The 20799-nt window shown below is 44.7% G+C and overlaps 1 pseudogene; it reads right to left on the bottom strand.

The window, feature by feature from the left end:
• Positions 1-7470: 7470 nt before the first annotated feature.
• LOC121784580 lies at positions 7471-20472 on the bottom strand (annotated as a pseudogene).
• Positions 20473-20799: the final 327 nt, after the last annotated feature.

Below are 20799 nucleotides of genomic sequence, written 5' to 3'. Positions count from 1 at the left end.
GAAATGTGAGTGGAATGAGTTAGTGGAAGGTGAGACTCTATTACCATTTATGGTAAAAGTGTGTCAGGACTCCTATTCGCGGATAAACTAAAATGAAAAAACAGGACTCCTAAATAATAACAGCTAACAGAAAATAAAAAATGAAAAATAATGTCATTAATTAAAATAAAGAGTGTCGAAGGTGGAGAACAATAACTATGCAGCGGTTGTTGTGATCTTGGGAAATTCGATTTGTCTATTAGTTGCAAGGGTGTAGTGTGAAGGATTTGTAAATTAATCTCATAATTTGAATCGATTTATCAAATAATCTTATAGTTTGATTAGGCAGTGGTGCATTATGTGCAATGCGATGTGTTTACTGCAAGATTATTTCTTATTGTCGTTTGTTTGATTTTAGCTTGGAACTAGCATGCTTTTATTAGCAAAAAAAGAAAATTAAAAATAAAGCTCAAATCGACGTATTGTGCTCTTTTGTGTTTACATATTATGAACGTGATCAAAGACCATATGAATTATAATTTGGTACTATAACATTTCATTAATTTCGGTAATAACTTTCACATTCTTTAGAATGTGAGAGCATACAATTATTGAATAAAGGACAATAAAACAAAGAATTCTTCGCTATATAAGAAACTAGAGAAAAATAATAAATCAAAGGTAAAAAATGATCGAATTGAATATGTGGTTAAAAATAAAAAATAAATAATAATAATAATAATAAATGAGCCTTCATATGCATAAATCTTAATTTAATGTCCAGCCCCAGGGCTCGGACCCGAATCCTTAACTCCTCCGAGCGGTTTAGCATCCGTATACTTGTTTCCTTCCCCAGGGCTAGGACCCGAATCCTTAATTCCTCCGAGCGGTTTAGCATCCGTATACTTGTGTCCTGCCCCAGGGCTTGGACCCGAATCCTTAACTCCTCCGAGTGTATACCCATCCACAACCGTGTGCCCTACCCCCGGACTCGGCCCATCCTTTGCTACGTCAGGCGAAGGCACCGCACTCAGACGACGCGCATCGCTCACCAACACGATCGAGCTAGCCAAAAGGAAGAGGAACAATATGTTGATCGTTTTGATTGCCATTTGAGAAATACTGAATGCAGGAAAATCAATTAGATTACTAGTGATTTTAATTTGTTGTGGTGATGATCGATATGGTAAAATTGATCGTGGTTGCAAGTATTTATACTAACCAATTATTGACTAGGAGCGACGTGAAATAATTTTGGGAAGTTGCATGGGGGTTTCATGAGTTTTGAAAATTGAACAATTAAAATAAAGAGTCTAAGTTGAGTACATAGGATTTGTCATTGGAAGAGATGAGTTTTATTTGCTTATTGAGGGTGCATGTTCTCTATTCATGCTATATGGATTATTTTGGTTTCTATTTTAGGGACCACGACCAACATGTTTGAATTCAATTTTTTGGAATTTAATTTTTAAGGTGGAATAGAAAGTATTGCATGCTTGTTTATGCAATAGTTTTGTTGAATAGTTATAGGTTGTCGTTCAAACTAATTCTCCACGTGTGCAATTGAGATTTCTGGCTGCTATGCATTAGACGGTATCATAGCGTACTTAGTTTGGTCGCCTCAAGAAAAAAAATTATTTGATTGTACACTGGTTAATAATAGGGAAAATGATCGATTTTGTCTTTGTTTAAAATATTTAGTCAAAAATATTACTCAGTTCTATTAAGTGACATATTTTTATTTTTGGGATGTCTTATTTTAAATGGCACATTTATCAAAATAGAAATGTCACACTCCTTTTTTCCCCACTACTTCATAAAACAACACTATATAAAATTACATGACGAATAAGAAATGATCGACCTAGATTGGGACACATGGGTATAATGTTAAGATAACTCTCATTAGGTATCCAATATACTCCATCCGTCCCCCAAATATTGTCCCGCTTTGACCCGACACATGTTTTACGAAATGTAATGAAAAGTGAGTTGAAAAAGTTAGTGGAATGTGTGTCCTAATTTTATATATTAGTTTTATAATAAAATGTGAGTAGGAATGAGTTAGTGGAATATGAAGTCAACTACCAAAAGTGGTAAAAAGTGAAATAGGACAAATTTTGTGAGACGGATTAAAACAGAAAAATGGGATAAGCTTTCAGGGACAGAGGGAATTATTATTTCCACAAATTTTTTTAAGAATAACTATATTGGCACGGCAGCTAAAATTACACCTCAATCATTTACGTGGTCGTGAACATCTAAAGTGTAATCTTAATTGTTATGGGTTTGGATCCCCTGCTGTGCAATCCACCACAGCAGGGGATGCTGTTATAAACACATCAATATTATACTTATAAATTATAACATTAAAATATTAATATCTTTTATATAAATTTATGTAGTGTGAGTAACAGCATCCCCTGCTGTGGTGGATTGCACAGCAGGGGATCCAAACCCAATTGTTACTCCCCCATTAAATATCTTATACTTTCATTATTTTGACAGTTGTCAATAAATGTCTCATTCAATCAAGTGAACTACATATTTCACTAAGAGCAACCACAACCCCGTCCCGAATTTAAGTACTAAGTCTCCTCCACGTCATCATTCCCCTAAATTTCAGTCCCAGACCATAGCTACTCTAACCCTGCAGACCCCATCCAGACCACAACTATTATATTGCACTATTCACAACTTCAACCTATTTTACTTGTAAAAATTGAAAACGTTGAACAATTATAACACGAGAAATTCACTTTTAATTCAAAAATAATAAATTATAAACTAAAAATTAAAAAAATTGAACAAAATAAGAAAATCAAAAATGAGAGCTCCACTTCCAAATTTCCAACATATAATTATAAATTATATAAACTAAAAAAAATGAAAATGAGAGAATCAAAATAGTCTCCACTTCCTAATAAAAATGAGAAAATCAAAATAGTCTCCACTTCCCAACATCTATGCATGCCTCTTTCACTTTCCCTCTCCCTCTCCCTCTCCCTCTCCCTCTTCCTCCTCTTCAAGGATTAAATTCCAAATGAAAAAAAAATCAGAAAAAAAACAAAAAGGAATGGGGTTCGGGTCCAGCCCGAAGGCCCTCCAACGTCGGGCCGGGACGCGTCGGGGCACGGCCCAGGAGGCTCCAACGCTGAGCCGGACCGCACTTGGGCGCGGCCCTAGCCCCAACTTTGCTCCCTCCAACGCGATTGGCTGCGGGCCGAGACCCAAGTGCAGTCCGGCCCACATCGTTATGGATGCTCTAACTCATTCTACTCACAATTACTTTAAAAGTGAACATACACATTTAGTCTCTGACTTTTAAAGTTGTAACACCATAAACCTCTGACAAAAAAAATATATATCGCCATAAATTACTGTAAGAGTGAACTATATACATTCTAGTTTCTATTCCATTCCATAAATTTGTCGTAGTTTCACTTTCAAATTTATCATCCAATATATATTACTCCTTCCGTTCGCTGTTATTCGAAACTAGGTTTTTTCTGTTCCGTCTGTCAATACTTGCCACACTTACTTTTTACGACTCCCTCCAACCTTTAAAATTTGTCACATTTTTCTATTTTTGATCGTCCCACAAAATTTGTCACATTTTACTTTTTAGCATTTTTTGCAGTGAACCCTACATTCCACTAACTCATTCTCACTCACATTTTATTATAAAACTAATACTCCCCCCGTCCGTGATTAAATGTCTCATATTTGACCGGCATGAGTTTTAAGAAATTGTTTGACTTTATGTAGGAAAGTGGGTAGAAAAGTTAGTGGAATGTGGATCCTACTTTTATTAGTTTTATAATAAAATGTGAGTGGAATGTAGGGTCCACTTACCAAATAGAATAAAAGTGAAACGAGACATTTAATGGCCGATGAACGAAAAAGGAAAAATGAGACATTTAATGACTGACGGAGGGAGTATTTAAAAGTATGACTCACATTTCAGTAACTTTTTCAGCCAACTTCTAATTACATTTCTTAAAACTCGTGTTCGACAAAATATGACAAAATTCAAAGGACAAATGAAATATTTGCAGTAGACCTCATATTTTACTAAATTATTCTCTCTTATATTTCATTATAAAATTAATATATTAAAATACTACTCATATTCCAACTTTTTCAATTCATTTTAACATCAAAATATGACGTTTAACTGCGCATTGAAGGAGTATGATCTATTTTCGGTAGCATGTTTAGTTATGTAATCAAAATCATTTCCACTATTTATGCAGATCATACCATACGTTTCGTATGCTAAAATATTAGCGAATGTTTACTCTCATTAATAGGTGTTTTTCCTTTAGATGGTTTTCTTACGTCATTTATACAAAGATTATAGTATTGTGTGTAGGTTTTTCTTTAAGTACCTCGTTGCGTAGGATGAAAAATCAAATAATCTGTGTTGTACTAAATGGTGCGACAACTTATTGAGATTTGGTCTAAATTTGATTTTCATAACAAACAGGTCAAAGCTGAAGAAAAGAGAGAACTAAATATGACATGTGCGAGTGGATTTTCAAGCCGACTAATCTACACCCAGCAATTGGCCACATATGGCCGCACCACACATTCTCAATACTTTATCTAGAAGTCAATCGTAAACAGTAACCAATTGCATATTAATGTCAAATTTCCAACTTTTATTATAGCAAGATTCACCAACCCAAGTGGTGGCTGTTGAATTGATTTAGTTGAACAGACTTATTAGTGTGTACCAATTATCCACATCCGTGCTCTTGCCAACGAGCACGGATGTGGACCTGGACCCACTTTTTCTGTCTGCTCTTAGGCAAGAGCACAACACCCACATCCGTCCTCTTCCGCAAGGACGAGCACAAGGGTCCCACCATTCCATTATTCAATTTAAACAAAAACATTTCCACAAAATTAAAATACATTAAAAATACCCTGAATAATATTACAAAATATATTAAAAATTAAAAATTACATAATTAAAATCCTAAAAAATAAAAATTTTATAATTAAAATCATAAAAAATAAAAATTACATAATTAAACTCCTAATCAATTAAAAATACATAATTCAACTCCTAAAAAAAAAAAACCACTACTCGTGGCCGAATTTCGCCCAAATGTGTTTGATTAGGTCTTCTTGTAGCTCAACGTGGGTTCGGGTATCGCGCATTGTGTGCCTTGTTTCAATCCTCTCACCCACCGTCGTATGCACACCTCGGCGTGGGGGAGACCTCGCGGTTGAGCTTCTGGCATCATCATCGTCGTAAAAGCTAGCCGCCCTCGGTCCTTCGTCAGCTATAATCATGTTGTGTAAGATAATACACGTGTACATGATGTCGGCGATATTTTTCAAGTACCACAGCCGAGACGGGGCCTTCACAATGTTGAATCGGGCTTGAAGGACCCCAAAGGCTCTTTTGAAGTCTTTCCGCGCGGACTCTTGACGCTGCGCAAAAAGAACCCGTCTCGGGTCTTGCGGGTTGCTGAGCGTCTTCACGAAAGTCGACCACCTTGGGTAGATACCATCGGCGAGACAGTAACCCATGTGGCATACATTTCCGTTGACGGTGAAGTCGATCGCCGGTGCTACACCATTCAACACATCATTGAAGAGGGGTGAAGAATAGAGCACGTTCAAGTCGTTGTTGGATTCGGCAACACCGAAATATGCATGCCAAATCCATAGGCGGTAGTCGGCGACCGCTTCAAGGATAAGTGTTGGGCCGCCGCCTTTGTGGCCGCTTAAGTGTTGCCCCCTCCAAGCAGTCGGACAATTCTCTCCACCTCTAATGCATGCAGTCAATGCTGCCAAGCATATCGGGAAAGTCATGGACTGTTTCGTGAAGACGAAGTAACGTTGGCAATCATCGGTGGTGGGTGCCCCAAGGAATTCATCACCGAAAGCTGAACGAACGCCCTCGCAAAAATTTTTAAGACAAAGGATTCCAGTGGACTCACCGAGATGCAAATACTCGTCGAAGAGGTCGGCCGTTTGCCCAGTAGCGAGTTGTCGGATGGCACACGTACACTTCTGCAACGCCGAGAGACTTTGCCGAACGGCAGCATCTGGACCTGTTTGGAAGTATTCAACACGGGCGGATAATGTGTTGACAATACGCATAAACAAGAGCTTTGACATGCGAAAACGGCGCCTAAAGTAATCTTCCGGAAACCGCGGCTGGTCGGAAAAATAGTCGGCAACGAGCCTTTCGTTGCTCCCTCCCGGTCACGATGAATGTAGCGGCGAGTTGATCTAGTTGGTGGAGGAGGAGGGGCGGGGGTATTCGCTACGACATATGTTTCATAAGCGGCACGATGTTGTTCGTAGTATTCTTGTTCTTCGCGCTCCGCTTCCGCAATGAGATAGGTGAAATCCATTTGAGGTTTTGAATGAGAGATGAATGTGTAGATAAGTTGTATGAAAAATATGAATGAGAGATGAATGAGAGATGATTTAATGTGAAAAATGGATGATGAATGTATGTATTTATAGATGATTTTGAGGGAAAAAAATAAAAAAATATCAAAAAAATACAAAAAAATGGGCAAAAAAAGGGCCATTTTTTGGGATTGTGAAAATATTTATTTTTTTCGTATTATTTTCGATTTTTTAAAAAAATTTAAAAAATAATTAAAAAATGATTTTCCAACGGATATGCCGTTGGCCAATCAGAACGCGCCACGTCGCCTGCTCGCTGGCACGGACGTGCTCGATGCATCGAGCAGCGCCGTGCCAGCGACACGAGCGCAGCGGCAGATAGCGTCTCCGTACCGCTGGCACAGACGGGCGGACGCGTCCCTGCTCGCCGATGTGGATGCATATATTCCAATAAGGGTCCATCACTCTAGTTTTACTTGAGCCCAATTTAATCGTGTTTTCCAACTAACTAACATCCTAATTAAACATATATTTAATTAATCCAAACCCAATTAAATCCAGCCCACTTAAACCCAAACCAAATATCCACAAACTAATTGCATTGGCGACAAAGCACAACTTAATTGATAAAACGTATCTCCTTCGATCAATAGGTCGAAAGTTGAGTCATCACATAAGTAAACGGAGAACCGCTATTGATACTCTTAAAAAAAACAAACCAATCAGACATTTCTTCTCTCATCGATTGAAAATTGAACCAACTTAGTTTCATCGATTGGTTCGATTTGTTTGAGCTTGGCTGTGATTATGTTCAATTGATGTTAAGATTTGCGTTCGACCTCTTTAGTTGATTATGATAATGTGTTCGATCTGTTGAGTTTGGTTGCCAATAATCCAAATTTGATTCTATAGATTTTGGATCACCAGTATAAAGTTGAAAATGGTGCATCAACAATACAACGTATGTTGTTGTTCCAACTTCATTTTTCAAAGTTGGTAGTAGTATCTAGAGTTAAATTACCCCTGACCACTTTAAGGAATTATGGAATTTCTCTTAAATTCATCAGCCTCACAGGGATAATAGTTCTGTAAACAAATACTCAATTCGTTCTTAGTAGGAATGGTTGGAACTTCCAAATTGCTACAATTCATGAGACTACACAAAAAATACAAGTATTTTATCCCAATTCAAATATAGCAAACATACAATACCATGAGGCCACAAACACTAGACAAATTTAACAAAAAACAACAACACACCATGAGGAACTTAGTCTCACCTCCCTCCATCCATATCCAGCAGCGAAAACACCTCACTCCCATTAGGCTGGCTCGAAGCCACACCGCTGAACGATCCACTAACCGAGTCGTCCCCCTCAACCGTGAAGCTGTCCATTGGCAGCCGCTGAAGGACCGGCATGGCCACGCCCCACGACACCTCGGTCGTGGTGACCTCATACGGCTGCCTCGGGACAGCCGAGTGCTGAAGCTGGCGGCAGTACTCCAAATCCCACAACACATCCACCATATTAGGCCTATCCCCCCAATTATCCTGCAAACACTTTACCACAGTTTCCCCAAACTTCCTCAATGAATTCGGATTAATCCTCCCCTCAAGACAAGGATCCACAACCTTCTCCAACTCCCCCTTCCTCACCTCCTCCCTCGGCAGCTCCTGATCCACTGCTGGCCTCGCGCATAGCACCTCCAGCAGCACCACCCCGAACGAGTACACATCCGATTTCTGCATCAGCTGAAGGCACCTAAAGTACTCCGGATCCAAGTACCCGAAGCTGCCCTTCACCTCCGTACTCACATGAGTCTGATCAAGCGGCCCCGAATGAGACAGCCCAAAATCAGCCACCTTCGCCATGTAGCTCTCGTCTAACAAGATGTTCGTCGACTTGATGTCTCTATGAATGATCGTCCCGGTCGAGCCAGTATGCAAATAATGAATACCCTTCGCAGCCTCGCAGCATATCCGAGAGGCTGCGGATCACATCCCCATACAAATGCTCCCTCAAAGTCCCATTCTCCATGAACTCATACACAAGTATCATCTCGCCCTTCTCGTCGCAGTAGCCAATGAGCGAGACGAGATGCTGGTGTCGGATCTTAGACCACACTCTTATCTCCGTGTGAAACTCCTCGAGCCCCTGCCCGTGCCCTGCCTCACTCCTCTTTATAGCCACTCTGTTTCTGATGGATCCGCGAATTTTTGATGTTAGTAAATGCTGGTAGAGAATAAAGACTACGACACAAAGAATTTACGTGGTTCGATTTACTGAAGTAAATCTACGTCCACGGGAAGAAGGGAGGGCAAGATTGTATTGCTTGATCTGGGATTACAGCTTACAACACAGGCTTGCTATATGGTATTTTATCTCTAGAGAGCTTAACCTTTTTCTATCTGATCTAAGTTCTATTTATATATTGAACTAAGATCGTGGCTTGCATCACCACCCTAAGTCGTGGATGTCGTGTAGGTCATGGCCTAAGATCGTGGATGTAGCGTAGGTCATGGCCTACGATCGTGGCCTGAGTTGACACCGAGTGGTAGTGGGTGTGTTGGAAGTTGTGGAAATCCTGTATGGGTCCACTAACTCCTTGTTCGGTCGAATACTGAGACCGAACTGCTTTGGTTGCCGATCTGAGAGTAGAGCTTGATTGGTTGGCTTTTACCGAGCTGTAGGCTGAGGCCGAACTCTTTGTTCGGTCGAATACTGAGACCGAACTGCTTTGGTTGCCGATCTGAGAGTAGAGCTTGATTGGTTGGCTTTTACCGAGCTGTAGGCTGAGGCCGAACTCTTTGGTAATGCCGAACTCATACTCTTCCTTGGGCTTTGGGCTGATGGGCCGTCATTGCTGTTGGGCTTGTTTAGTACGCACCCCATCACTACCCCCCCCGAAGGGCGAAGTGAATCACTTCGGCGAAGTGAGTCACTTCGGCATTCTGGATAAAGGCAAGGGGGAGGCTGATGTCAGGGGACGTGCCTTGCATTAAATGCGACAGTAAAATCCGGCCGTTGAATCCTGAAAAGGTGGGATTTGAAACGGTGCGACGATTTTGAAATCTTCGCCGAATCTGATAAATACCTCCTTTCTTCATCATTGAAGCACTTTTGCGACTGCTTCTTCTGCACTCTCTCTTTTTTGCGAAAATTCTCTCTCCGCTTTCAAGAATTTCATCAGACTTTCTTCACCTTCAAAAAGTAAGAAAAATGTCTTCTTCTTCTTCTTCGGAGTCGGGTATCGGTAGGAGAGGCGGTAAGGGGTCTTCTGGCCGGAAAGAGTCCGGGGAGAAGACCGTAGAGTATTTCCATAGTATTTTGAGTAAGGATACTGTGATATCCCTACCCGAAAAATACTTTTTTCCTGGGGGGAAGGTGGTGGTACCTGACGGTGATCATAGGGCTGACTCCCCGCCGGAGGGTTACGCCACCGTGTACGAGGCCTGCTTAGAATGCGGGCTTCGTTTCCCCCTCCCTTCTGCTTTTATAGATTTACTAGATTTTTTTCAGCTTCCTTCAGGCCAGGTGACTCCGAACTCTTGGAGGCACTTGTCGGCCTTCGCTGCCGAACTCCGTAATTTAGGAAGGGATTTGTCTTTGAAGGCGATCCTTAAATTCTTTCAATTTAAGAGGAAGGGGTCTTGGTTTTACTTGATCCCTGTACAGCCCTTTAGGGCCTTTTGTAAAACGAAGTGGCCGAAGTGGCAAAACCGCTTCTTCTACTATGATAGGACCGCGGCTCCTAGTTTTCCCTGGAGAGGGCCGAAGTCCGTTATCCGTCATCCTCGGCCTGAACCGTTGGACGAGCTCGATGGCGAGCTCAACAAGATTCCCATAGTTAGGAAACAATACACGGAGTCTGAGCTCGTCAAGGGCGACGTCGTGTTCGACATCTCGTCTTCGGACGAAGAGGCCGAGGGTGAGGATTTCTCTTTATCTTTATGCTCTGCTGCTTTAACGAAGAAAACTAACCTTGTTTTCTTGCTTTTTGGCAGTGTACATGCTGAATAAGGCTATCCGAAAGTCCTCCGAGCTTGTGGAGCCGGAGAGGCAGAGAGCCCCTCGCTCGGCGTCTGAAGCCGAGAAGGATCCGAAGAGGCAAAAAACCTCTTCTTCGGATCCGAAAGAGCCGGAGTCGTGTTCGGCTAAAGGGAAGGGGAAATTTCATGAGTCCCCAAGAGTGCCGGGGAAAGACCTGGTCATCTCCGAGGTGGTTGCAGACATCCCGGAACACGTCCCTGAGCCTTTTCAATGGCCGACGAATTTTGTGGAGGTAAGCTTTCTGACTTGGCTTCTTTTCCACATTTTTTGATGGCCATTCTGTTGAGTTTTTTCCTTGTTCATCTTCAGAGAGCCAAGCTCGTCTCCGTGGAGCTCTCCAAAGCATCCCACGACTACGAGGAGATGCAGAAGAAGTTGCATCTTGCTCGTAGTCTGGCCGAACAGGCTGAGGCCAAATTTGAGAGGGCCCGAGCTGCTAGGATCTCGGCTCAGGATGAAGCCCGGTCAGCCAAAAACCAGCTCATCATCCTGCAAGAGCAGACGAAGCACCGGGAGGCTCAGAAGGAGGCTGCCGCCGTGGCTGCCCAGGGGGAGGCTCTCCGTGTTTACACGGAGAGACTCTTTTTGAGCAGCCAGTTCTCGGCCTTTGTCGGTAGTCTGGTAAGGCTAATTACCGATAAGGGCGAGCAGGGGGCCGACGTCGTGTTGCCTCTGTACAGCCGAGAGATAGCAGCTCGGCTTCAGAATCTGCCGCTCCTTGAGGAGCTCGCTTCATCCTCGGTCCTGCTTTCTGCAGACCGAGTCCGGAGTTGTCGAGCTGATCGGGACGAGAACCTGGAGGCTATCTTTGCCTCCGTGGGACCCGTTTCACCCGCTTCGACTTACAACGGAGAGGGTGAGGCCGAGCCGCTGGAGCTGGAGGCCGAAGTCGAGCGGGCCGGGCATCCGGAGAAGGAAGCCGATCAGGAGGCGGAGGCGAGGCCGGCAGGATGCGAGGCCGAGGCTGAGGTAGCTCAGGAGAAAGAAGCTGAACCAGACCGAGGATCCGGAGACGAAGCTGGCGGAGTATGATTTCGTCTCCCTTCTCTTAGTCTAGTTTCTTCCTTGTAAAATGGCCTTGAAGCCCTCCTAGTGTAAAAAATTTTCCTTGTGAATGAAAAATTCTCTACACTTGTCTTCGTATAGCTTTTCGTACTCGCCTTTATTCCTGTTGTATTTTACTATCTGCTCGGTACAGCTGCCGAACTAATATAGCTGCTTTGTACTCAAGGAGATGGAGATACTTCACTGGAAACGGCTGTACTCTTCGGCTTTAGACGAAGCTGAGAAAAGAGCTATAGCCGATCAGACGAAGAATGACGAGCTTCTGGCTCGTTTAGTGAAGCTGGAGGCCGATAATAAGGACTTAGAGTCCGATAAGAAGGATCTGGAGGCCGAGCTGAATACGACCATTGCTGAGAGGACTGCGTACGAGGATTACATCCGTGTGCGCGGGGGAGTGACCATATCAGATGTTCAGAGTCGAGTTGACGAACTGTGGGAGGAAAATCATGTACTCCGGAGGAACAATGCGCTGGAGAGCTTGGCTTGCCAACAAGTCGTGACATCATTACGGCGCTGGGCTTCTCGGTACGACATCATTCTTTCCCGGCGTCCCGCAATCGAGAGATTCCTTAGGCATTTCCCGCCAACAGATGCTCGCACTCCAGATCAAGCCTCTGGTTCCCTTGTTCAAAATCCTACTCCAAGTCAACAACGAACTCCGGAACAGCCGGAAACGTCAAGACGAGAACGGGCTCAGGAGCAACCGGAATCGTCAAGACAGGGACGGACTGAAATTCGCCGAGGAGTTGTGACTATGAGCGAGCAAGATCAGCAGATGCTTATTGCAGAGACTCTTCATCGCCGAGGGGTTAGAGCTTCTGGGGCTCGCGGAAGAGGTGTTGGGTCGAGGATAGCGTCTCGTCGACCTGCTTATTCTTCATCTGCTCGGAACAACCGAACTCGGCTTCCAGAGGATTTTGCAGATAGGTGGCTTAACTTCAGCAACCCTGGACAGTAGAATAGTCCTTTGTAATAGCGTAACGCCATTTAGTAGGGTAGCTGAGTTGTATGCCGAACAAGATTTGAAAAATGAAATTTTGTTTTCGCTTCTAACACTGTATTTACAGCTTAGCGAAAAAATTTCATCGTACTTGTCCTCGGTCTTATGAAGTAAACTTCTTTGACCGGACTTGGTCCTTGGTCTTATGAAGTAAACTTCTTTGACCGGACTTGGTCCTTGGTCTGATGAAATAAACATCTTTGACCGGACTCGTCTTTGGTCTGATGAAATAAACATCTTTGACCGGACTCGTCTTTGGTCTGATGAAATAAACATCTTTGACCGGACTCGTCTTTGGTCTGATGAAATAAACATCTTTGACCGGACTCGTCTTTGGTCTGATGAAATAAACATCTTTGACCGGACTCGTCTTTGGTCTGATGAAATAAACATCTTTGACCGGACTTGGTTTGTGTCCTAATTTGGCGAGTTTTATCGCTCGGATCGGACTTTCCGTTGTCCTAATTTGGGGATCGGACTTTCCCTTGTCCTAATTCGGCGAGTTTTATCGCGTGGATCGGACTTTCCCTGTTAACCGAAGTGGTCTCATGCAGTAAACCTCTTTGACTAGACATGGTCGTCCCCGGTCTTATGAGGTAAACTTCTTTGACCGAACTTGGTCGTCCTAATTCGGCGAGGTTTATCGCGTGGATCGGACTTTCCCTTATTGCAGTTCGTTTCAGACGAAGTGCTTATTAAGCTGAATTGCGGTCTTGTATCCTCCTTGGAAGCTTGGACTCACAATCGTTGGCTTATTGCAGTTCGTTTCAGACGGACTGCTTGTTAAGCTGAATTGTGGTCTTATATCCTCCTTAGAAGCTTGGACTCACAATAGTCTTTAATAATCGATCTAAAAAGGGGATCAGTCTTTAAAGAACGATATACCTTGGTACCATTTGTAAGAGACGACAAGCACATAGAGACAAAACACAGAGAGAAAAAATGAAAAAGATGAAGGAAAAAAACTTTAAACATTTTTTTAAAAAACGACAAGTAAAAGGTACAAGTAAGAAACAAACAAATAAAAACACATACCCCTATGACCGAACTAGACACGAGACGGACTGACCGGACTTTTGTCTCTTACAAGTGGAACTTCTTGAGGTTGGAGACGTGCCATGTTCGGGGTACTTGTTCTCCTGACATGTGAGTCAATTTATAAGACCCTTTGCCGAGGACTTCTGACACCCGATATGGACCCTCCCATGTGGGTTCGAGTTTGCCCAGCTTTTCTGCTCGGCTTACTTCGTTGTTTCTCAAGACGAGATCTCCCACTTGAAATTGAAGCTTTTTCACCCTTTGGTTATAATACCGGGCTATTTGCTCCTTATACTTGGCTGCTTTTATGCACGCCAATTCTCTTCTTTCTTCGGCGAGATCTAGTTCTGCTCTCAGTCCGTCGTCATTCATTTCTGAGGAGAAATTTAGAGTTCGGGGACTGGGTACGCCGATCTCCACCGGAATTACGGCTTCAGTGCCGTACACCAGACTATACGGAGTTTCACCGTTGGAGGTTTTGGGTGTAGTTCGGTAGGACCATAGGACTTGAGGGAGATTTTCTACCCATTGTCCTTTGGCTTGTTCTAACCGAGCTTTTAACCCTTTCACCAGAATCCGGTTCGTTACTTCCGTTTGTCCGTTTGCTTGGGGATGGGAGACCGAAGTGAACCGCTGTTGAATGTTCAGCTCTTGGCACCAATTCTTGAACGTCTTGTCGGTGAACTGAGTCCCATTATCCGAGATGAGGATGTGGGGTATGCCAAATCGGCACACTATGTTCTTCCAGACGAAGTCCAATGCCTTTGAGCTCGTTATCGTAGCTAATGGTTCAGCCTCCACCCACTTCGTGAAGTAGTCCACGGCAACGATAAGGAATTTCATTTGCCGAGGAGCTTGAGGAAGTGGTCCCACTATGTCTATGCCCCATTGCATGAAAGGCCAAGGGCTTTGCATAGTGTATAGATCGGTCTGCGGCATCCTTGGGACATTTGCATGAATTTGGCACTTCGTACACTTCTTGACGAGCTGCACTGCCTCTTGTACCATGGTTGGCCAATAATATCCCCATCTCAGAACTTTTTTAGCTAAAGCTCTGGCTCCGATGTGGCTACCGCACGATCCTTCATGAACTTCTCTGAGGATGTAGTCCGTCTCTTCTGGTCCTACGCACCGCAATAACGGCTGGAGGTAAGACTTTCTAAAGAGGACTCCTTCATGAAGTTCGTACCGAAGTGCTCGGCACGTGATCTTCCGAGCTTCTCTCTTATCCTCGGGCAATTGTCCTTGATCCAGATACTGCAAGATCGGCGTCATCCAGTTCGGCGAGCTGGATACTGAATGTACCTCGGCTTCATCAATGCTTCGATGCATTAATTCTTCCGCCTTTGAGCTCGGATCTGAGGCCAACTTACTTAAGGTATCTGCTCGGCTATTTTCCGCTCTGGGAATGCGGATTATCCGAAAATAGGAGAAATTTCGGCTGATGCTTTGCGCTTTGTCCAAATACTTCTTCATTCTCTCGTCACGAGCTTCACTTGTACCCAACATGTGATTTACTATGACTTGTGAATCACAATGGACTTTGAGAGATTTGACGAGCAGACTTTGCGCTAACTGGAGTCCGGCCAGGAGGGCTTCGTACTCGGCTTCATTATTAGTAGTGGGGAATAGGAACCGAAGTGAGTAGGTTACCTCGTGTCCGTCGGGAGCGACAAGTAGAATACCAGCTCCACTTCCCATCTTGTTTGAAGCTCCATCTACGAATCCGCTCCAGCAGTCCGGCGGCTCTACTTCGGATTCCAAGGGCTGTGCTAGTTCGGCATTGGCGGAATTCTTCTGTTCGGCAATAACAGGAATTGCTTGATCGAACTTTGCTTCTGCAAGAAAATCTGCCAAGGCTTGTCCCTTGATGGCTTTCCGAGGTAGATATTCAATTGTGTGCTCTCCCAACTCTATAGCCCACTTGGCGATTCTGCCTGATGCTTCTGGTTTGGTCAACACTTGCCGAAGTGGCAGATCAGTTAAGACGCATACCTTGTGAGCATAGAAGTATGGCCGCAGTCTCCTTGCTGCATTTACTAATGCTAGAGCAATCTTTTCCAGAGGTTGATACCTGGTTTCTGGACCTCTTAATGCTCGGCTTGTAAAATAGATGGGAAGCTGCTTTAGGCCTTCTTCTCGTACAAGCACCGCGCTGATGGTTTGATCCGATGCCGCTAAGTATAAGAATATTACTTCGGCTTCGGTTGGAGCAGAGAGAATAGGAAGCTCGGCTAGATAACTTTTGAGCTCGTCAAAGGCCTTTTTCTGCTCGGCTCCCCACTCGAACTTTGGTGCCTTTTTCAACACCTTGAAGAACGGCAGTTGCTTTTCGGCTGCTTGGGAAAGGAATCGATTCAGTGCGGCTAGACATCCGGTTAGCCTTTGCACGTCATGTATGGACTTCGGCATTGCCATGTTCTGAACGACTTGAACTTTTGAGGGGTTTGCCTTGAGTCCGTCCTTTGAAACCCAACAACCCAGAAACTTTCCCGAATCTACCAAAAAGGTACACTTTTGGGGATTAAGTTTGAGGTTGGCTTTCTTGAGCACGTTGAGAGTGGACTTGAGGTTGTGCTCGTACTCCGAAGTGCTTTTGCTTTTGACGACTATATCGTCAACATACACTTCGACCTCCTTTCCAATCAGGTGCCGAAAAAGCTTGTCTACCATCCTTTGATAAGTGGCTCCGGCATTCTTTAAACCGAATGGCATCTTTTTATAAGCGAAAATGCCGAAATCAGTAATGAAGGCCGTCTTTGAAGCGTCAATCTCATCCATTAAAACTTGATGGTATCCTTTGTATAGATCAAGAAAACAAAAAATTTCAAAGCCTATCAAAGCTTCTACTTTTTTATCTATGTTCGGAAGGGGATAGCAATCTTTGGGACAGTGCTTATTTAGATCGGTGAAATCTATGCACATCCGCCATCCTCCTTCCTTTTTCTTGATCATGACAGGATTGGCCACCCACGAAGGATACTTCACTTCGAATAACACATCCGCCTTCAATAATTGACGGACTTCGTCATGGATGACTTGACTTCGTTCTGCCGCAAAGAGTCTTTGCTTCTGTTTTATCGGCCGGACCGAAGGATCAATATTTAAACGATGAGTGATTACCTCGGGGGGCACTCCGGTCATGTCCAACGGAGACCATGCAAAGACGTCTTTGTACTCCTTGAGGAGCTGGATGGTTTTTTCCCGAAGTAGAGGCGTTCCCGCGAAGCCGATCTTAACCGTTCTGGATGGATCGTCTTCGTACAGCTGAACTGTCATCGAATTCGGCTCCGGTATGACTTCGGTCATTGCCTCTGACTCCGGCTGCTGTGATTGCTATGCTTGGTGGTGCCGATCTGAATGCTCGGCACTTCTAAGCGCAATTTGCAGACATTCCTTTGCTCTCTTTTGGTCACCTCGGATGACCGCTATCCCTCCTTTAGTAGGGATCTTGATGGTGAGGTGATAAGTGGAGCAAATGGCCCGAACTGTGTTGAGCCAGTCTCTTCCCAGGATGACGTTGTACGGGGACCGAGCTTTCACCACGAAAAACTCAATCATCGTACTGGAGCTAGTAGGCGCTTTCCCCACCGTGATCGGAAGGCTGATAATACCTTCAGGGCGGGTGTCCTCCTGGGCGAAGCTCTTCAGGGGAAGCGGAGCCGGGCTGAGCCGAGCTGGGTCCACTTCTAGTTTGTCGAAGCACTCTTTAAAAAGAATGCTGACTGACGCTCCTGTATCCACAAACACCCTGTGGATCAGTTTGTTTGCCACTCCGGCTTGGATGACAATGGCGTCTTGGTGAGGAGAGATGGCCGGGACGGGATCAGCATCCGAGAACGTAATCACTTCGTCCTGCTTCAGCCTTTTATGCGTTGGCTCCTCTCGATTGGAGCCCCTGCGCTCTGACTTCAGGGACGACTTGGTCTTCCCGGCAGGGAGAGCGTCAATAGTCAGGATTACTCCATCATATTGCGGCTCGTCATCGTCTTCGGGATCCGGCTGCTTTTTCGGATCCTGAGGAGCGCAGTTCGCACCTCTCTGCTTCTTATTCTTCTTTGACTGCTTGCTTTGGTATTTTTTCAATGTCCCTGCCCTCACAAGAACATCGATACCTGCAGCCAAGTTTCTGCACTCCTCGGTATCGTGACCGTGGTCTTGATGGTAGGAGCAGTAGTTATCCTGGGGTCGGCGCGCGGCTGATTTCGTCATCCGCTTTGGCTTTTCGAACAGGTCAGAGTGCAGTTCGAAAATTTCCGCTCTCGGCTTGTTCAGCGGTACGAACTGAGCGGGCGGCTTCTCGGGATTGAGACGGGGTCCCAATCTGTCTTGCACCGGAGTCCTTTGAATCCTTTCAAAAGGAGTTCGGCGAGGATGTCCCTGATCGCCAAAAGGAGTTCGGCGAGGATGTCCCTGATCGCTATGATCGGGCTTCCTCCTGTCTCCTCGGGATGAGCTGTCTAAAGACCGTTTGCGACGGTCAGCCTCATCGGCACGGGAGAACTGGTCCGCAATGTCCCACATCTCTTGAGCTGTTTGCGGACTGCATTCCACGAGCTTTCTGTAGAGAGCTCCGGGCAGGATTCCATTTTGGAATGCCGAAATGACAAGTAGATCGTTGAGATCATCTACTTGTAGGCATTCCTTGTGGAATCTCGTCATGAAGTCGCTGATCCTTTCGTCGCGACCTTGACGTATAGAAAGCAGCTGAGCCGAAGTGATCCGGGCTTCCGCTTTCTGAAAGAACCTCCTGTGGAAAGCATCCATTAGATCTCGGTAAGATCTAATGCTGCCTTGGGGGAGGCTATCGAACCACCTTCTCGCGTTCCCGATGAGCAGCTCGGGAAACAGCTTGCACATGTGGACCTCGTTGAGACCCTGGTTCGCCGTGTTATATTGATAGCGTCCCAAGAAATCATGAGGATCCACGAGTCCGTCATAGGTTATCGACGGAGTTCGGTAGTTCTGTGGTAGGGGAGTTCGGGTAATATCGTCCGAGAACGGAGTCCTCAATGCTCCGTACATGGCGAACCCGACATTTCTTCGGTATGGAGGAGATGGAGTTCTCCTGTGATTCCGGTACCGAGGATTCTTTCTCCTGGAAGACATGACACTACTGCGGTAGTGACTATCTCGTATGGAGGGAGAGGGGGAATCCGCCGTTTTCGTCTCCGGCTGCTTTTGGCTTTTTTGCAGGAAGGTTAAGAATTCCTCCTGCTTTTCAGCCAAAAACTGCTTGACAGCCTCATTCAAATCGGGCTGCTGGGAAGACTCAGTGGGACGATTTTTGGAGCGGCTTGTTCCTTCGCCATGAGAACTGGTGGTGGATTTATCCCTAGGCTGTTTTCCAGACCTATGGGATGGATTGGCTTCCTCCTGGTTCTCACGGGCAGGAATACGGGTACTCTGCGATCTGGTATGCATTTTTTGGGTGGAAAAAATGGATCAAAAATTCGCTTTATCACAAATTTTGTTCTTCGTTTCCCACAGACGGCGCCAGTGATGGATCCGCGAATTTCTGATGTTAGTAAATGCTGGTAGAGAATAAAGACTACGACACAAAGAATTTACGTGGTTCGATTTACTGAAGTAAATCTACGTCCACGGGAAGAAGGGAGGGCAAGATTGTATTGCTTGATCTGGGATTACCGCTTACAACACAGACTTGCTATGTGGTATTTTATCTCTAGAGAGCTTAACCCTTTTCTATCTGATCTAAGTTCTATTTATATATTGAACTAAGATCGTGGCTTGCATCACCACCCTAAGTCGTGGATGTCGTGTAGGTCATGGCCTAAGATCGTGGATGTAGCGTAGGTCATGGCCTACGATCGTGGCCTGAGTTGACACCGAGTGGTAGTGGGTGTGTTGGAAGTTGTGGAAATCCTGTATGGGTCCACTAACTCCTTGTTCGGTCGAATACTGAGACCGAACTGCTTTGGTTGCCGATCTGAGAGCAGAGCTTGATTGGTTGGCTTTTACCGAGCTGTAGGCTGAGGCCGAACTCTTTGTTCGGTCGAATACTGAGACCGAACTGCTTTGGTTGCCGATCTGAGAGTAGAGCTTGATTGGTTGGCTTTTACCGAGCTGTAGGCTGAGGCCGAACTCTTTTGTAATGCCGAACTCATACTCTTCCTTGGGCTTTGGGCTGATGGGCCGTCATTGCTGTTGGGCTTGTTTAGTACGCACCCCATCAGTTTCCATTCCTCAGCGTCCCCTTGTACACTTTCCCAAAACCCCCCTCTCCGATCATCAGCTTCTCGTCGAAGTGATTTGTCGCGAAGAGGATCCCGGACAGCGGGATCTTCAACCCGAGGTTTAAGTCAGCAAATACCGATGCCCGAGCAGTAGTCCTACTATAAGAACTCCCCAACGGCCAATTCAAATTACCCTTCCTCAATCGAAGAAACATTACACCAAAAAATACTATCAAAACCAACACCAATCTACCAAGACAAGAACCAAGAATGACAAACAATTGTTTCCCAGATGAAGCACCATCTTCAGAATAAGAGGCCTTGTCTGTAAGAAGCTCCATTATCTCCACACCGTTCAACATTGCATTTCGAACACCCGATTCTGTGTCGGGGCCAACGCTTACATTCATAAAACCGGAATCATCCGATTCCACCACGTGATCTACATAAAAGGGAGCTGCCCCCTGAGGGATTCTCTCCCGGTGAAACACTTTATAATGGTAATTACCATAGATAAACAGATAGAATTTAAAGTTCTCATTCGAGGTATCACTAACAATGTCACAAAAATGCAACCTCAAGAGATGGCTAACTCCTTCTTAACCTCAAACCGCCACGAGATATTATTGAAGCCACCATTAGTATTCATCCCTTCAGCAGTGTTGTAAACATCAATAAATTTCGTAGCTCCACCATCCTGATACTTAATCTCACCAGTATAAGTATGGGCCTTGGAAGTGTTTCCAGAGAGCAAATACGGATCATCGGGAACTGATACGGTCAACAGCCACAGAGGGTGGAAGGTGTACACCCGCCGCAAAAAGGGGAAGGAAGTTGGAAGCGGCGAGAGATTGGAGGAAGCAGGTGGGGGAAGCAAGAAAATAGGGGAAGCTGGCGGCAGGGAAGGCAGGAACAAATCCTAAAGTTATGCATTTCAGTTATTTGTTTTAGTATAAATAAATGTAACTAGGGAGTTCAATTCATCTTGGATAAATCATTTGTAATTGGACGACTTAGTTGTAGGCCTCTGCGGAGGAGTGTTACTCTTTTACTATTCCATCAATTCAAAGTGATCGTTCCTCTCATTACT

This window comes from Salvia splendens, chromosome 21 (assembly GCF_004379255.2).
Source record: "Salvia splendens isolate huo1 chromosome 21, SspV2, whole genome shotgun sequence".
Classification (NCBI taxonomy): Eukaryota; Viridiplantae; Streptophyta; class Magnoliopsida; order Lamiales; family Lamiaceae; genus Salvia; species Salvia splendens.
Note: the sequence above shows the minus strand (reverse complement) of the source record. Positions and strands in the feature narration are given on the sequence as shown.